The following is an 18,599-nucleotide window of genomic DNA, read 5'->3' as shown; positions in this document are numbered from 1 at the left end:
CCAAGTTGATACTTATGCACATAAGATAGAAAGCCAGTCCTGTGGGAATATATGTGCTGTACACAGAGAAGCATTTTAGTATGTGTTTATCTTTGAATACAAGAGCAACTTCATTACTTCTATGAGCTGACTCAGATGCTTAATAACAAGTACATGTTGAACAAGTTGGCAGAACTGAAATCATAATGCTTTGCACTTCGCAAGGCTGATCCCAAAGGGCCTTTCATTTCAGAAAAACTGATTACTGATCATACTCCAAGGTCAGCCACTCACTACTGTCACACGTTCAGTACCAGTCAGCTGTACAGAATATATCAAAAAGTCCTTAGCATAAAGCTTTGCATTTAGATTATTGAATAATTTGTTGAAACAGACTAGACAGAAGTACTATAAACTTTGAGCCAAATTGTACCATTATAAGTTTACATACAGCTTCCAATGACTTCATATCTGCTGACTGCAGGGTAGCCACATGCTTCTGTCTGAAAACAGAATTTGGCTCTATGACAACTTAAAAACAGAAAGAAGCCTTTCAAACCAGTTGGTAGATAAATACTTTGTACCAAAGGCCTTTGTATTTCAACCAAAATGAATCACCACTCTCTCTTTTTAGACAATACCTTTTCAAATCAAGTCAGAATTAGGAAAACCACAAAATCACACATTTGTATTATTATTTTTTTCACCAAAATGAGACCAATTCTGTGACCTACAAATCTATTTTCAGCTAGATAGGAATTAATTATATTTATAGGGCACATAGCTAATTCATCCCTTCTGGTAGCAGAAGGTCTGTCAATGGAATTGAGACATTATAGCAACTGTTTAAATGTTTCATATATTACAGATGGGATGAGCTCATTTAGAATATCACATCTGATTACTAACTACACTATTTACACTAATTAGTATGATTATACACAAACTAATAACTGAAGAGGGGCCAGTCAGAATTTCCCTTCTTGCAGTTTGTGTCTGTTATCTCACCTCCTTTGGCTATGCATGCTGTGAAGATTCTGGTTCCATATTCTCTGTAGCCTTCCATGAGATACTAAAACACCAGCAAATCTCCCTTGATCATCTCATTCACCAGCTGCACATCAACGTACTTTTTAAATGTCCTGGGCAGTTTGCACCCTGCTATGCTGCCCTTCCATCACACCTTGTGGTTGCTGAGAACCAGAGCCTGCAGACATTATGCTTCTTTCAGTAGCTTAAAGAAGGCCTTTGCCACAGTTTTGTTTGGGTAGTCTGTAGCAGAAGCCTACCATGGCATGCACAAGTTGGAGACCTCACTGATCCTGACAGGTAAACTCTCAGCTGTCCCCTTGCTCAGACCATTGCAGAGCTCTTGCATGCACAAACTGCTCCTGTGTGCAGCAGGAGCCCTCTTCCTGCTCCCCCAGCTTGGCTTTCCTAAGGACACTGTATCATTCCCTGCAGTACTGCTGTGATGTGAGCTATTCCACCACTGTGACCTCAATGGCACACATCAGCAAAAATGCATGAACCTCTAACTTGTCATGTTTGCTTCCCATGAAGTGTGGGCCTGTGTATAGGCACTTGAGATGGGCCATGGTCATAAAATCCAAAGCCCTGCATTTGACACCCGCCATGAAAGTACGTCCAATCTTTTTCAACTTTCTCCTTTCTGGTGGCAGGACAAAAAACACCAGTGGGACTCCAAAGCCCCACAGTCACTCCCGATATGTCTGTTATTTTCCTTAGCAGATTGTTGGTGATCACATGGGTGGGCAGCAAAAGGTAATTGTCCCCATGAGATGGCCTTGGCAATTTCTGTGCAACATCCTCACTCTGGGCCTGTGGCAAGCAACAGACTTCTTGAGATTACTAGCATAGGGGTAAATCGACTCATATAAAATGAGCAGCATGTATTCAAGATAAGGGTCTATATTAGTTTTATCTACAAATTCTGGTTTAGGATATCCTAGCTCTTTTATACAATGTCACACTGGCACTAGATTAGATACCAGCAGCAATAGTAGCAGCATTTGCATTGAGGCTAATCCAATTGGCTTTTAATGCACAAATCCTATGATGAAAAGCAGTATGTATGAATCCCAGCAGAATTCTTCTCTAATGTGGTTTTATTACTCCCAGTATTCAATCTTCTCCATTTATTCATAACTCTGGCAATTCTGCATTGTACTGCAATGTGCAGTATAGACATAATCATCAGCTAAGCCAACTGTATTCCCTGTGACTAGAACCTGAAGAGCTTCCTTCTGTTACCAGATGGCATAGTTTCTGTCTCATGACACAGAAGTGAACTTACAGTGTTTAATGCTAAGGAAAAAAGCATGCTACTTCCATTTTGAAAACTGTTTGCTGTCTGTTTTCTTAGCACAGATAGTACTTCTGACAGCCCATTTTATAATTAATCCTGACATCTTTGACGGTCTGTCTCTACATGGGGAAACGGTGTTTTCTTGCTATACTGACATTTCACATCCCACTGAGTTCAGAACAAAGGTGGTTCTGCTGTGTTGCTTGAATGCTAAGCTTTGAGTAAGAGATGACAAGGTGAATGTGTCTTTGATTAGGTGGATCCATTTTTAAGACATGATTGATATATAATATTTGCATCAGATTCATACTGAAAAAGTCCTGTCCCATTAAAATGTGCAGTATTTCTCGGAGAGATGCATTTAAAGGTAAGTATGCTCTGCCATTGGTAAGCTAACATTCTGTTCTAGGTAACAGTGTTAGCTTTCTTATAAACAGTACAAGACAGATAGAATTTTTTCTACTTTACCCATATCCAGAGCATGTTATTTTGCTTCAAACTATCAAAAATCAATCTCAGAACCTTTACCACAGGGGAGGCTACTGCCTGAAATATAATAATACCTGAAAATCGGAGGCTTTATTTGTGCCCTCTTCTACTTCTACATGCTTCCTCTACATGAGGGCATCAGAAGAGTGTAGGATATAGCTACCTGTACTTGTTTGGGACAGAGGACCGAGTAAGATGCAAAACCAGTTCTTTGGCTTTACTCCAGCCAAGGGCAATTCAACACAAGCTGACCTGAAGCTTTAAAGTTTCTGTGCTTTATCATATAATACAAAATGAAAGTTACGTTGTCTGTACCACAACACAGATAACTAAATTAATTTATAATCCTTTTTCCACAGTTCTGCTGGAATAGTCAAAGGGTTTTGGTAGATGATAGAGGTTTAATTTTATTCCTTTGAAGCCATGCTTATTTGTTGATGTCGTACAGTAATCAGCTAGAGTAGGTGTTTGGAATTCAGCTTTAATTATATTTTTTGGTTCATTTAAATGATACTGCAGCAGACATTGTGTAGCTTGTAGGATCAGCTTAATTACAGAAACTCAGTACCTTTTTTAAAGCTAGGAAATCTAATAGCTTAATATGAAACACAAAATGTTCCTAAATGATATTAAAGATCACGCTCCATATATTTTACATTTTAGGGCAAAATTTTCACGTGCAAAACCTGCACCACAGCAATAACAGACACCAGTGTATCTGCCTTGAAAACTATAATCAGGCTTTTTGATCTATTTATTTAATGTTATGTCACAGCATAAATAGCAAGTGGGATCATCAAGTTGTAAAGGGGCAATCTTAATTTCAAGCCATTGAATAAAGAGTCCTGCATATTCTGATTATTGCTATCATGTCACTTATTAGTAAGGCATATTAATGTACAGCAGTATTAAGCAGATCTGCTGAAAGTATCTGTAAGCAAAACAGATTGGACATGTCAATTTGCACTGTGTTGAATAAATTTAGTTTTGTATATAGTTTTTTTTTTTTCAGATTTTCAAGAGATTTTCTTATATTGCAGCACTATATCAACTAGCAGACTGAAAGAGCTATGTAAGGATAGAGACTCCAGAAAAAGACCTTGCTGCGAATATTTTTGTAACTTTTTGAGATGCATGTCTCATACTGGTGGTCCAAAAATACATGGCAAGAGTGCACCACCCACACTGCAGCACTTCTCATGTGCCAGGGAGTGGAAAAGAGAAGCATTAACTTTCTTCATTCTGCCCATATTGAGTAACTGACATCTTGTTTGTGCAATTGTAAACAGCAGGAGCTTTACCCTGCTATGGGATATTGGATTCTTTCATTTGGTAATACAGGGTTTATTTATAACCTGGAATACATCGATTAGATGATTTTCCACACACAAATGCATATTCGCACACATTCATAAATTGCTTATGGTATAAATAAATAAGAAAAATGGGTAAACTTTATGAATCAACTGACTGACTGTATTGATTCTGTAGTACAGTACAAAGCAAGAACAACAGCTGCTAGACTTGCATGGTTGTTTTAATTTACTTTTGAAAGTAAAGACAAGAAAGTTTTGCTTTATGAGTTCTCTCATAAATGAATAAGCTGGTTGCCATACTAAGGTAAGATTCAATTTTGGGAGTAAGGACCTCTGCAAATCATGTGCCAAATAGATCTATGTACATAGTGAGTCACACTATGAATGATCAACACTGAAACTGCATGTTGTCACTGCAAGAGATCTTTCCAGTACTGTTTAGTGAATAATGATTTGAATGCACTGTAGCATGAAAAAGAATAGTATATGTGTCCTCCTGCTGTAACCATGAAGGTATACAAAAACTCATCTTTAATATGGTGAAGACAGGAAGCTACAATCAAGGAGTTTTCCATTCATATTACACTGATTGTCATTCATAACCTGCCATTTTCCAATCCTGTTAAAAACTTTGCTTGAAAGAAGACAATTTCCATTTAGAAACAAGATGCCCAGAAACCCCCAACCTCTGTTTGTGTGAAAAATACTCACCACTTCAAAGAGCCTGGCCTAATGCTTCCCATATTCTCTAAAAGCTGAAGAAGAGTGAAGCAACATCCTTTCTGTTCTCCAGATTTGCTGGTTTATCTTGCTTTCTATTATTGTCTGAGAGATACAGAATAATCTAAACATACTAAACTAGTTGGTTTAAAAATACAACATATATAAAGCCTACACATATGTATCTCTCTCCCTATATATATATAGTAAGTATACCTACTATAATGACACTTTTGCTGAACACTTAAAAAAATTTTTGGAAACAGACTTACGTATGTATTTCTGAAGCATGAAGGGCTAGAAACCTTAATTATATTTAGCAGCTATCATGCAAAATAAATAAATAAACAAACAAATAAATAAATAAATACAAACAGTATGTTCATGGAGATTTTGATCATCCTATGCACTGATAGTAGCCTAATCACGGGTTACTTATCCTCCACTTGTTTTCCAAAAATAAGTAAGTACATTAAAATTCTGAAGTGCTCAAACATGGTAAAAGAAACAGCAGAGAACCAAAGGGATGGAAACAAAGAAAAGCACAAAAGGGTACCAGGAGAAATTGAGAGAGAAAAAGAGAGAAAGAGATAAAATTATCAAATACAGCTAGCAATAAATTAATTGCACCTGTCAATGGTAGGAAATGATCAGAAATAAGAATTTACCTGAGGAGGTCAATGAAGGAGAACAGTAGCTAAAAGGTTTCTTCCAATGTGCTACAACCCAGAAACTTACCCTAATCTTTCCCTTACATAGTGAAGTCTACCCCATTAAATAAATTGTTCAGTATATTTTTCACAATAAATCTAGGTACTAGGTCTAAATGGCATAGAGAATCTTTGCTAAGGCGGATAGCTCTTAAGCTGAGATATAACACACTTCAGTAATTTTCTGAAATTCCACGGACTGTGCTCTCTAGTTTTGTGAACCCTGATAAAAATCAGATGCTTACATATAGATTTTTTCATAAATTCCTGTATATCAGTTTTTATCATAAGTTTGCTGTTCTGCAGTTTCTACTACTGTTTTTCTTTGTTATCCAGCTTTAATCAACAAGGCTCTGTTTGTAGATATATCACATTTTGTTACGATTGATTCCTAAATTATGGCAAATGGTTTCTGCAACATCTTTCAAATCTGTACTAAGCTGCTGAAGATTCACGTGTTAACCCATAGCAGGAAAGCATGAACATTCATGACAGGTTTTCAGATTGAAGCAAATATTACCAAAATAAACAAAACACAATGTGCTCACAATTAATTAGTTAAACCAGTGCAATTTTGCTTCTCATGAACAGAAATTTGAATGAATACAAAGAAAAATAATTTAATTATAAATATACTTGCAGTTGAACATAATGGTGCCATCAATTTTTTAGCAGACTCCACATTACAGTCCATGGGGGATCTGTTAAAATATTGATAGCAGGATATGGCCCATTATGAGGACACACGATGTGTTCTATTTTAAACAGAGAATTAATGAAGATTTGTTTGAGGAGGATGTAAGAAGAATAAGTGTAAGCTTTATTTCAGTATATTGCTGGAGCATATAAGGATATCTGAACTATTGTCTTTCTTTTTTCCTCATACATACACATTATTTATAGAAAAAAAAAAAGAAAAAAAGGAACAGTGTGAGCTACAATATTTCCATTGTGTAATATATATCATCATTTTCTTATATAATAAAATCGAGACTGACTCCCTAAATCAACCGGAGTACTCAAAGGTATGGAATATTTTCTTAATTTTCTGCTGTCATCTCATCCAGATTTACCACAATGGCAAATGTTTCCATTGTTCCGAAGGAAAACAAACAAACAAACAAAAAACACAAAACCCCTTCACAGGCACAGCCACTAATATAATATTTCATATATTTGTCCTCTTCCTGCTTTCTTAGAAATAATTGTGGTACCTTTTATGAATGTTTTCTAGCTAGTGCTTTCCAAATGCTCAAAAGAGGAGGACAATATTACACTGGTGGCATGTCAGTCTTTGGGATTTTTATGTGAGAATCTTCTCTCATTTTACAATTTGCTCCCACATAAAAAAAATCATTTTCTCCCTATTTTTTTCTTCTGCTGGGGTGAAGGGAAAGAAGCACAACTATAAAGAGGAACTGGAGGGTAATGAAGTCTGTCGAGCCAGCACATTCCTCAGGATCCAATAGTTCAGACTGACAATCTCCAACTCTGTTTTCTGTACACTGTATTTTGGAAACAAGGGGAATTTATCACCACCTAGACAGGGATCTTGAAAACTGATGATCAAATCCTTTATCTTCAGGTTTCGCAGATTAAATAAAGTGTTAGTTTACGTAACTTATCATTACTTATTTTAGCTAACACAACGATATATGAAGATAAGCTATGTGAAGACAGCTAGCTGATAATGACAAGATTTTGGCTGAAGCAGGCTTTTGGCTTTCCCAGTTGGTGAGGCTGGGATATCTCTCAGAGCAGTGATTAGGAGTTCATAGCTCCCCTGGCCCCCCTGAAGGGATAGAAATCTGGCATGTCTGTCACAGCCACCAAGCCCGATTTGATGCTGGGAATAATTTACATCTGGTCCACTATGCATATACGATTAGAATTGATAAATCTTGGAAACACATGTGGCACCTGTACAAATGCCAAACCAGCTCATTAAAATTGGTGGGATAATGCTTAAATAATCATTAAACTAATCAGATCTGACTGAGCTATCAACGAAATGGTGAGCGTTCCTGAATCCCTAAAATCTAAAGTTATCTCTGCTTCTTGTGTCCCCTTTTTCTCCATCTTTTACCTGTGTTGTCTAAGTCTAGGTAGTATGTAGAGGCTTGATCCTGGTCTGATCCCCAGCAAGGCTAGGGTTAAAGCCTTGAATTACACAGGTGGAAAATAAATAAGCTCCAGTTGAATGTAAATTTGTACCAAACTGAAACCAGCAAACTCAAACAGACAGTGTCATCCAGTGGGGCCAACAGTCATTCACACTGATGGCATTATATTAGCATCTGGTGGTGGCAGGATGTCCCTTCCTTTTAAAAAACAGGTCAAGAAGTCAAGCATTAGATCCTGAGGGTTTTTTCTTCAGCAGCTGCATCAATGAATGCAGTTTTCTAAATCTATACTTCTGTGTCTTTTTTTCACTTTTCTTGTTTAAAGCCCTAATAAAATTTCTTAGTCCTTGTTTGTATGGGATGTTACACGTAGAAGCTTCTTGAAAACTGAAACAAAGACCAAGCTTCTGTGAGGGAAAAAGTCATACCTGCTCCGGTGTGGCCACATAAAGAAATGGGCAGAGAAAGCATCTTTTTGATTTGTCTGAGACCCTGTGACTGTATCTAAAATGTGGGTAGAATCACCCTGAAGTGTGCCTTGTTTCCCGTCATGTAGATCAGGGATGTGTTGGAGCATACTACAACCTCCCTTGCCAGCAGTGAAAGCAGCAGGTGATGAAGGAAATAGTGAATCCTAAGTCTCAACTTGGAGTGTTTTCATGACATAAAAAGGATGCTTCTTTGATGTGGGGGTCCACAGATGTGCCATTTGTCACCTGTCAGACTGAGAGCAAGTTTGGCAGTACACATGAGCCTAATCTGCAGGAGAGAGTGCATAACCAGGGAATGTATGGACCAAATATGCAAATGAAAATAATAATCATGATATATGAAAGAAATGGATGACAGCATTTTGGCTGCAGAAAAGTCTCCATTCTTTGACAACAGGGTTGCTAAGTTGCTAAGTTTTTTCCAGGTTCAGATAGCTTCACTGATGAAGTGGATTTCCACCAGTGTAACATCTGTCACATAAATACTAGCCAGACAAGCCATATTTTACTTACTCACTACTGTGAGTCCATTGACATGGAATCATAGAATCACAGAATGGCTCGGGTTGGAAGGGACCTCAATGATGATCTAGTTCCAACCCCCCTGCCATAGGCAGGGACGCCACCCACCAGACCAGGTTGCTCAGGGCCTCATCTAACCTGTCTTGAACACCCCCAGGGATGAGGCATCTACAATCTCTCTGGGAAACCTGTTCCATTGCCTCACCACCCTCTGAGTGAAGAATTTACTCCTAACCTCTAATCCAAATCTCCCCTCTTTTAGTTTAAAACCATTCACCATCACAGAATCATAGAATATCCTGAGTTGGAAGGGACCCACAAGGATCATCAAAGCCAACTTCTGGCTCCACACAACACCACGCCAAAATCAAAGCATACTTCTAAGAGCTTTGTCCAAATGCTTCTTGAACTCCATCAGGCTTGGTGCCGTGACCAGTTCCCTGGGGAGTCCGTTCCAGTTACTGATCACCCTCTGAGTGCAGAACCTTTCCCTAGCACCCAGCCTGACCCTCTCCTGTCCCAGCTCCATGCCGTTCCCTCGGGTCCTGTCACTGTCCCCAGAGAGCAGAGCTCAGCGCCTGCCCCTCTGCTCCCCTCATGAGGAAGCTGCAGGCCGCCATGAGGCCTCCCCTCAGCCTGCTCTTGTTCAGCCTTTGGGCTAAACAAACCAAGTGACCTCAGCCCCTCCTCATACACCTTCCCCTCTAGACTCTCTGCCATCCTTGTAGCCCTGACCAAAGCATTGTTCACCTCTTGAACTCTGACCATACACACAGCTTTGCTCATGCACTAAGCAAGGAAAGCAATAAAGGTATTGAAACCTGTGGCATGCAGAGAGCCAGAACAAGAATTGCAACCAGCTTAAAGGAGAGCTGATTATTGTAGTGCAGTTTAATGCCAGGATGTTTTTGGTGCAAGTGTTTCAACCCTCTGAATCAGAATGTAAATTCAGTATCAGAAAATCACTAGTGAATTTATTATCCAGGTAAATCTCAAAAACCTACAGGACGGAAACCACACAGCCTCCCTGGACAACCTTGGTGATTACCCTTATGGTGAAACTGTTCCTTTGTCATTGTTCTGCATACGAAGTTGTCTTCTCATACTTAGGGAGAAAGTACTAGCACATTAGCCATTCCTCATGAAGGTTCTTTGGATTCAGAAAATACACATTGCCACATCTTGTATTTAAGGAGATGGTATAAAGACTGTATTTCCCCTTAGATTTTCTGTGAGCAATTTTATCCTTAAATTGAATATAATCAAGAAGACATGAACTAGCTACATTTTAGCTACAATAGAACTATGTATTTTATATTTATTTAGAACTGTGTATTTTAGCTACAGTGGAATCATTTAGTATCTGTAAGTTGTGAATGCTTTACAGAAGTGCCCTTCTTTGTTTGAAGAGGCATACAAACATAATCACACTGTGTGTTAAAAACAGGCCTCTTGCAGCTCTGCATCAAGCAACGTGATGAGGATATTCTCTATGTGTTATGTCCCGTTTTGTGTTGGAGCAACATGAAAGGGGGATTTTATGAATTCTGAGGGAATTCAGGGAGGGAAGAACAAACAAAGACCAGTAGAAAGAGGAAAGGTAAATTTCACAAAGCCCTGTCTTTGACACCTAATCAGATCTACAGGATTTATAGGCTCATGTTTCTATACTCCTCAACATTCCTACAATCATCAAAATGCAAATTAAATACTTTAACAATAAATCAGAAAGGAGAAAATGAATATAATGAAGTTTTGATTGCACAAATATAACTAATTGCACAAGTCAGCATAACAGAACATATCAAACAGACAAAATCACTCATTTTCAATTGCTCTGTGTAAGAAAGCTAATTTCTCTATCATTTGCAGACCTTTTTTTTTTTCTTAAACAACATTTGAGGCAAAAGGCTAGAAAGAGCTATTGCATAAACACATATGCACTGTTTAAAAGAAAAATGCCAAGGGTTTGCTACGAAATTAGATAGTAGCTGGGTTTTAGAAAGAAAGGCCATGTACTAAGGCTTGCCACGTTAGACTGGCAGTTCCTTCCTGTTAGCACACAGTCTAGATATTTTATTAGAATTGCTGTAACAACTGTGAAAATACCGCTTTGATGAAGTGAAGTTAGAAATAAAATTGAAAACTGCAATTGTTAAAGAAAGGTACCGGGATCAAAGGGAGATAAAGTATCAAGCTTTTTTTTTTTTTTTTAACAAGTTGTCTTTTTAAGGAAAGCATATGATAGAAGAGCTGTGGTGCTAATAGATACACAGAAAAAAAAATAATTCTAATTTGTCTTACAACTTTAATTCCTGCCAGCAACAGAACTATGCAGAAATGCAATACAGTGTTTTTGGTTGAATGCTCTCTAATTAGGGTGAGATACATTGAAGTACAGAGGTTCCCAAATTGCAGATCCAGAGGCTTTCTTTCCCTTTCAGGAAAATGCAGACAGTTTATGAGCCCCATCCCTGCAGAACTGGATGCATGCCTAACAGGATGTTAAAAGTTAGTCTTGTCTACAAGAGCAGGTACAGAGATCTTGGGCCTTTGGCAGTCTGTGCTTCTCATTTCAGTAGTTAAATTTTAAAAACATAAAACCAGTGAATGAATCTTTTATGTATGTCATCCATCTATCACAGGAGTAGTGCTGCTGAAGTCAGTGAAGAACAGCATTCATTAGGGATAAAACAACAATAGCAGATGTTGAATTTACAGGTTGATATCTTTGCTTTAACTGTACATGTCATGTTCTTTAACCTAATATTTCAGTACCGTAAAGAGAAATTTTTACTTTAATTTCTTAGCCTAGTCTCTTTTGGACATAATGATAACATTAGGTGAGCTGTGGAACTAGTCCATGAGCATTATCCCTTTCTATCTACCAGAAATTTATCTTTTTTCCAAAAGTCTGATGAATAGTGCTCAGATATCCTCCCTGGTATGAGAACTAACTGGTAGGAAAGCGGACTGAACATTTCTGAACTGGAGCTTTATTGTCTTCCATGACATAAAACTAACCAGCCAAGGTTAGCATTTAGTTATGACATGTTATGACTCAGCAAGTACTATAGCTGTAAATACCCACAAATGCACCTCAGGAATATCAAAGTACTTCACATATACAATCCACGTAACAAAATATTGAGCAATCCAAGCACAAGTGCTTAAAATACAGTTCAAATAATTACCACTACACATGATAAACTCAGTGGTTTGTCGTATAAACATTAGGGACTGCAGAAGTAAAAATATTTCCCTCAAGAAAACAAATAAATTAATTGTTCTATTATCATTGAGGGAAAGGAAAGCTAAATAGCTTTAGCTGGTGCCTGTTAAACCCTTGTGTAAAGAAAGTTATGTTCAATCCTGTGAAATACTCCTTTAAATAAATAAATAAATAAAATAATAAAAAAACAGCTCACTCATTATGATCATTACAGTTTGCATATTCATTCTCATCCATAAAAGAAATGCAAACATTGCTCCAGGTCTATGCATATCAGATTAGGGCACAATGAATCACCTTTCAGAATACAGAAATACTATGGAAACAATTGTTTAATTCAAAACCTGAGGTACAGTATGCTGTATTGTGGTGCAATACCATATAATGCCATCATGTTGTATCTTACTTCTTTAGGGGAAACAACAGAGAAGAGCAATAGTCTTTCACTCAAATGAAGCAATGAAGTAATCATAGCAAGAAATGCCAGGACTCTTCAGTGTCTTTCTTTTAGAAAGTTTTTAGAAAGTTTTTTTTCAGTTTACTTTTGGCATAATCTTCAGCAAGGATTCCTCTAATCATCACAGTAAGGAATAGCTTCTCCCAGAACAAAGGTAGACTTCCCATTGAATGTAATCAAATATTCCCCAAATTGTCCCTTGTGTGCAGACCACAAGTTTTTGCATGGATCAGAATATCACAAACTATAACGTAGGAACCACTGTGGCTCCACAGAGTACTTGCTGTTGTTTGCAGAAATTCAGCTGACTTAATGATGTTACCTACACCTTTTTTTCTAATGGCTGAGTTGCATTACAAGACATCTGGAAATGCACAGAATGTTTTCCTAAAGCTGATCTGCTATGGAGACAACTGCTGTTTTTGCCACATGATCCTAAAGCAGATGCAATGGGAAAAAAAGATATCTGTTGGAGGAGCAGCATGCGAAATTTATAAAGTAAGGACTGGTTCATCCACATAAAAGGCCGATAATGAACATCTGGTGACTTTTCCTCTGGTGGAAAGCCTTGGTGGAAAGCCTTCCTCTGAAGAAGGAAGCCTAGAGAGGTCTAAAGCATGGGAGGGCAGGACAGGAAGAGACTAGTCATGAATAAGGTGTTAAGATCAAACTGATCTGCTGCAAAGATAGGATTTGCCCCAGATTCACAACTGCATTTCCTAAACTTTCATAACACCATTGAGTGTATTTCCCTAATTGTGTTTAAAAAGTAGCTTAACCATGCTCTCTCTGTTCAGAAGGTTACAGCTAGAGCTTTTTGAACAAACAAGAAGTTCAGTGGTCATAAAACTGTATTGATAATCCATTTTTCAAAACCATTTCAAAAGAGATGTCTACCTATGTGTTTAACTACACCAGAAAGTACAAATAGGAAAAATTCCCTCTGCACATTGTTTTTATTTTTAACCTATGTTTGCTTTCCTCTTTCTGTGAAATTTTGTACATGACTTTTCTGCTAGTAATATTTTACAGGGTCATTGGAGGAGACCAAAGAGCAGAACTAAAAATATTCATAAATATTTCTTATTTTCCCTCCCTTTCACATTCTCCATTTTCTGTCTGTTTGATTTCTCCTTCTGCTGCTTTTAATAAGTCTGTGTCCTTTTAACTTCAGTCAAGGCTCTGACACTGTATTTTACTGGTATACCACTAATAATAAAGATTATAAAGGTCAAAAAAATCTATTATTTGCACAAACATAAGTCATGACATTAGGTGATCAGTAATTTCAATAAAACTTAATGTTCGTTATAAGCAACACACAGAAATTATCTTAAATTTCAGACGTTGGCAGGCACATGCCCTTTAAACCATAACTTGTTAAACTTTCAGTGTGTTTTGATGATTGTTTTTCTTTTAGCCTGCAGTTCTGGATTCAAAAGGTTACATCTAGATTCTCACTTTTTATTTGAAAACCAAAAGGCAATATGAGAAAGAAAAGAAAATTTAACATGCTATTTAAAATATTTTTCTCGCTAAGCTAACATAATTATTTGAAATTTAAATCCCATGTATTAAGGCATGGGGTCAGAAATACTAAAAGACAATAATGTACATGATGGTTACAGGAATTAGCTCTTCTAATTCTTTAGAAGCTTCAAGGAAGAGCACAAAATTTGGAATTTACTGAAGTCTTCATTGGTGATAATCTTGTGTTGAATACCTTTACCAACACATTCTTTAAATAGCGCGTTAAATTCCATATTTGTGAATAGACCTAGTAATTCAGTGGCTAAATATTCAGGGCCACAAGTCATAAAACAGTTCAACACCGAATACGTATCACATAAAGAAGTTCCAGAGGGTTCCTCCCAGTTGTGTGTTCTGTTCATCTTGATGTGCCTTTTGTTAATATTCATGAAAAATCCTTCTTCATTGTGCTAAGCTGAATATTTTGTGCAGTGCTCTCCTAAACACAGATGTGAATATGAGAGGCACAAAAGAGTACTGCCACCCTAGATGCTGAAGAAAAAAAATTTTTTTTTTCATGACTAAAAGCCTTTATCTCTCTTTCAATAGTCTTTTTGAAATTGCATAACAAGCTTTCGAATAGGCCCCATCAATTCTTCAATTCAATTAATATATTAAATTGTCTATCTCAAAAAGTCATATATTTCCCATAGAAGAGGAAAATTACATTTTTAAAATGTACTTTTCTGCTGGACTTATTTTTTTAAAGTAGGAAAAATAATCCAATCCCAACTGTACAATTTATGCCAACAGAGCATGGAAAAATATATTCACTGAACCACAGCCAAAGTTAAACTAATTCATCATTCCAAGACTCAGGTGAGAGATTTTTTAGACAAGAGGCATGGAAGCTGCATGTGAACAGAGTAAGCCTGCAAGCTTTGTGGATGCTGACCTCATCTGCTTTTTGCCCTGAAATACATTTTTGTGTAGTTTCAAAGATATCTGTAGAAATTGATATATTCCTACTAAAATATGCTATACGCCCTTGAGAATTTAATTTCATGTTGTCCCTTTTTTGCTTGAAAGCCTGTTGAAAGCATACTATTTGTATAAGTATATATGTCACATTTGATATGTTTCAATTATATACTTTGAGAAATTTATTTGCATTTATTTTAGTCCTTCTCCCACTGGCTACAGCCAACTGCTTCAAATTCTGTCCCTACTTTGATCTTATCAGATCAAAGACAACAAAATACTATTCTTCTAAGTTTCTGATGGGTTTCATTCAGAGCATAGACAAAACTGACTGCTTGATTTAAAACATAAAAAACATTTTACAAACAATCAAAAAATCCACACAACACATACATACTAATATGGTGTTTATGCTGAATATCAGTTTCTGACACATCCTGTAGTAATCACTGCAAAAATAGTGTTGGCAATCTTGTTTAGTATCTAAAACAGCACAGGATAACATAGAAAACTGTGCTTACAAAACAAGTCTGCACAGACAGGGATGAACAGGTTTTCACTTTTTACTTTTGAGAACTGGTTGGTTTCTTCATTTGCCATTTGTTTGTGAAGTCTCCCCTGTAATATAGGGAATGGAAGCCCTGTAATATTTCTCATACACAGGGCTACCCATTTTCCCTTTCCCTTGTTCAGGGGCTCTCCTGATATTTTATAAAATTGGGAATAAGAAGATGAGGGAAATTTTTTAAGTCTTCTTTGAGCTAAGATTTTTAGTGGTTTCTTTTCTTTTCTTTTTTTTTTTCCATTGTACCTTAGAATCATTTTTTTTTAGTTCTTTCTGAATTTAAAGTAACAAGTAAGCAAGCAAGTAGCAAGGAATTCCATAATATAAACCTTGGTTATTTGGTGTCCTCTGACTGATACTCCTCAGGTATAGCAAGAAGTACAATAGAAAAGACAACAGTCTGTTGTATCTTGCTGCATACCTATACATCACTTAGGAAACTATTATTGATAAGAATCTTTCCATACTCTGTAAACACAGAAAGTTCATAGTGATGGACAAAGATCCTCTTGTATGCTCCTACTATATTGTATCCTACTGAACATGGGATCCTACACCAAGTCACTCTTAAAGTTGACAAAACTCCCTGGGTAAAAAACAAACACAAAAACAAAACAAAACAACATGTTAATAATACAACTGTCAGTTTAATGCAAACTGACAGTTTAACAGAAACATGGGAGACTGGATATCTTTTATTATTATTATTATTTTCCCCCAGTCAGCCTTTTCTAGAATGATGCTGTTTAAAAGTAAATAAATAAAAATAGAACTTTTATATTTTGACTCAAACACAGCACACTGTTTCGTCCAATTTAGTTCATTACCAATGGATATTGACTTTTTCATTTCAATGTCTCAAGTGCTCAGTCCTTCCAGGAGTACTATAATCCAGAAGTCATAGGATAATTCAGAATATATATATTTTTCTCCCCATATTCATTAAGATCTAAATTTAAAATATAGCTAGTTTCTTATTTCCTTCCACTTTTTTTTTTTTTTTTCTGGGCATCTATAGTCTTTTGCACCTTTACCTTAAATTCATTCAGCTGTGATTTTTTTCTTTCAACTATGCTCTTATGTGATTACCACCTGGTATTCTGTACATGAATAAGTCAGTGTCATGCCTGGACCCAAGGCAGGAAGTCCATTTGTGTGCTTTCAGATTCCTGCTTAGACAATCAGTCATTTCAGCTGCTGCTTTACAGACCCATACCCTCACAGAGAGGTAGATAAAAAACTGCGCACCATAGTCTCATCAAATCATCTATTTCAGAAGATTCCCTTATAACGATTTCTGCAACAGGACACCATCAGCTGTTATCTAGAACTGTCAGAGAAATATTAAAAAGAGACTGTTCTGCATAGTAAATGTCAAAACCACCTGGGACAGCAGCAGGTTATACGCTGAGGTGATAAATGTAACTGAAATAGAATTAAAGCAGATGGATGAAACTTGACCCCTGCTTAGAATGTCTTAAGCACATCAATTGTCTTATCTTGAGATCTCTATAATACTATGAGCTCCATGATAACAATCTGATTTACAGAATCACAGAATCACAGAATCGTCTAGATTGGAAGAGACCTCCAACATCACCTAGTCCAACCTCTGACCTAACACTAACAAGTCCTCCACTAAACCATATCACTAAGCTCAACATCTAAACATCTCTTAAAGACCTCCAGGGATGGTGACTCAACCACTTCCCTGGGCAGTCCATTCCAATGCCTAACAACCCTTTCAGTAAAGAAGTTCTTCCTAATATCCAACCTAAACCTCCCCTGGTGCAACTTTAGCCCATTCCCCGTCATCCTGTCACCAGGCACGTGGGAGAATAGACCAACCCCCACCTCGCTACAGCCTCCTTTAAGGTACCTATAGAGAGCGATAAGGTCGCCCCTGAGCCTCCTCTTCTCCAGGCTGAACAACCCCAGCTCCCTCAGCCTTGTAAGACTTGTTCTCCAGACCCCTCACCAGCTTCGTTGCCCTTCTCTGGACTCTCTCGAGCACCTCCATGTCCTTCTTGTAGCGAGAGGCCCAAAACTGAACACAGTACTCAAGGTGCGGCCACACCAGAGCTGAGTACAGGGGGACAATCACTTCCCTAGACCTGCTGGCCACACTGCTTCTTATACAAGCCAGGATGCTAAAGAAAGGAAAAATGCAATAACATCTCAATTTTGATAAATATAAAATTGAGGCTACTAAGAAAAAAAATGGTTATAGTAAATTTTCTGGGTTTTAGCTCATTCCTGAAAGCAGCATGCAGATAATTTTTAACCCATGAACATTTCGAAGTAGTTATATAATCCATTCACTGTGGACTTGCTCAAAAATTGGATTGACTATCTGTACAGGTGAGCAAAGGAACAAAACAAACAGACTACTGGAATTTTACACAATATGAAAGGGAGAGCAGATTTTGTCAGACTTTTTCTTAAGAGTAGGAAAGGATTGGAAATACATTATTTAAATGATAATCTGATTCTAGATGTGTTTCCACCACAGACAAGTAAGTACCATCTAGCAGGCTGGTTTGTAAAGTTACCAAGTTCAATCTTACATTAAGTAGGAAAACTCAGATAGTAATTACAAGGAACTTAAAAATGCAAGCAAATAGATACCAGACCAGATAGTCTATGCTTAGTTTGTACTGTTACTATAATGGTATTTAGATAGTGCCTTGCTAGATGAAAAATCCATAACTTTGTAAACAACTTAGTCCATGGTGGTGCTGCGTATGATAGCTATACGGTGGGCTCATTTCCTTAGTAGGAAGATCAACAATCTTTCCAGACTCGGCTGCCTATTCAGACTTCTAAACCCACCGTAAACATAATAAACTCTTACATAAGACCTGAAAGAAAGTCTTTTCATCCTCCACATTTTTAATTTAAAAAAAAATTTCAAAAAAAAAAATATTTAAATTCAGCTTTGAGGTAAAAGAGCTGCAGTTCTGGTACAAGAACTGGCACAAGGTGATCCCGTTGGCAACACTTGGGTGTACAAGAGGAAAGTGAACTTTGGTGCATGTGCATTTGTAAGAGTATTTATGTGCTTTGGATTTTCCTGCTTGCTATCATGCAGTATATAATTTGAAAATACTGCAAATATAATAAAATGTACTTTTCACCCTGTTTCATAAATATTTTAACCGAAAGAGCTACTTCAAGAAAATCAAGTTAAACCTAATGATATCAAATCAGTACAA

At 37.1% G+C, this 18,599-nt stretch overlaps 1 long non-coding RNA gene across 1 annotated transcript in view; it reads right to left on the bottom strand.

Moving 5' to 3' along the window:
* Positions 1-1,499, bottom strand: part of LOC121068949 — a 65,844-nt gene extending 64,345 nt beyond the window's left edge. The window contains exon 1 of the long non-coding RNA XR_005819158.1: positions 1,269-1,499. This is a non-coding gene — a long non-coding RNA (uncharacterized LOC121068949). The remainder of the gene's footprint in view (positions 1-1,268) is intronic.
* Between the last annotated feature and the right edge of the window lie 17,100 nt (positions 1,500-18,599).

This window comes from Cygnus olor, chromosome 4 (assembly GCF_009769625.2).
Source record: "Cygnus olor isolate bCygOlo1 chromosome 4, bCygOlo1.pri.v2, whole genome shotgun sequence".
In the NCBI taxonomy this organism is placed as follows: Eukaryota; Metazoa; Chordata; class Aves; order Anseriformes; family Anatidae; genus Cygnus; species Cygnus olor.
Note: the sequence above shows the minus strand (reverse complement) of the source record. Positions and strands in the feature narration are given on the sequence as shown.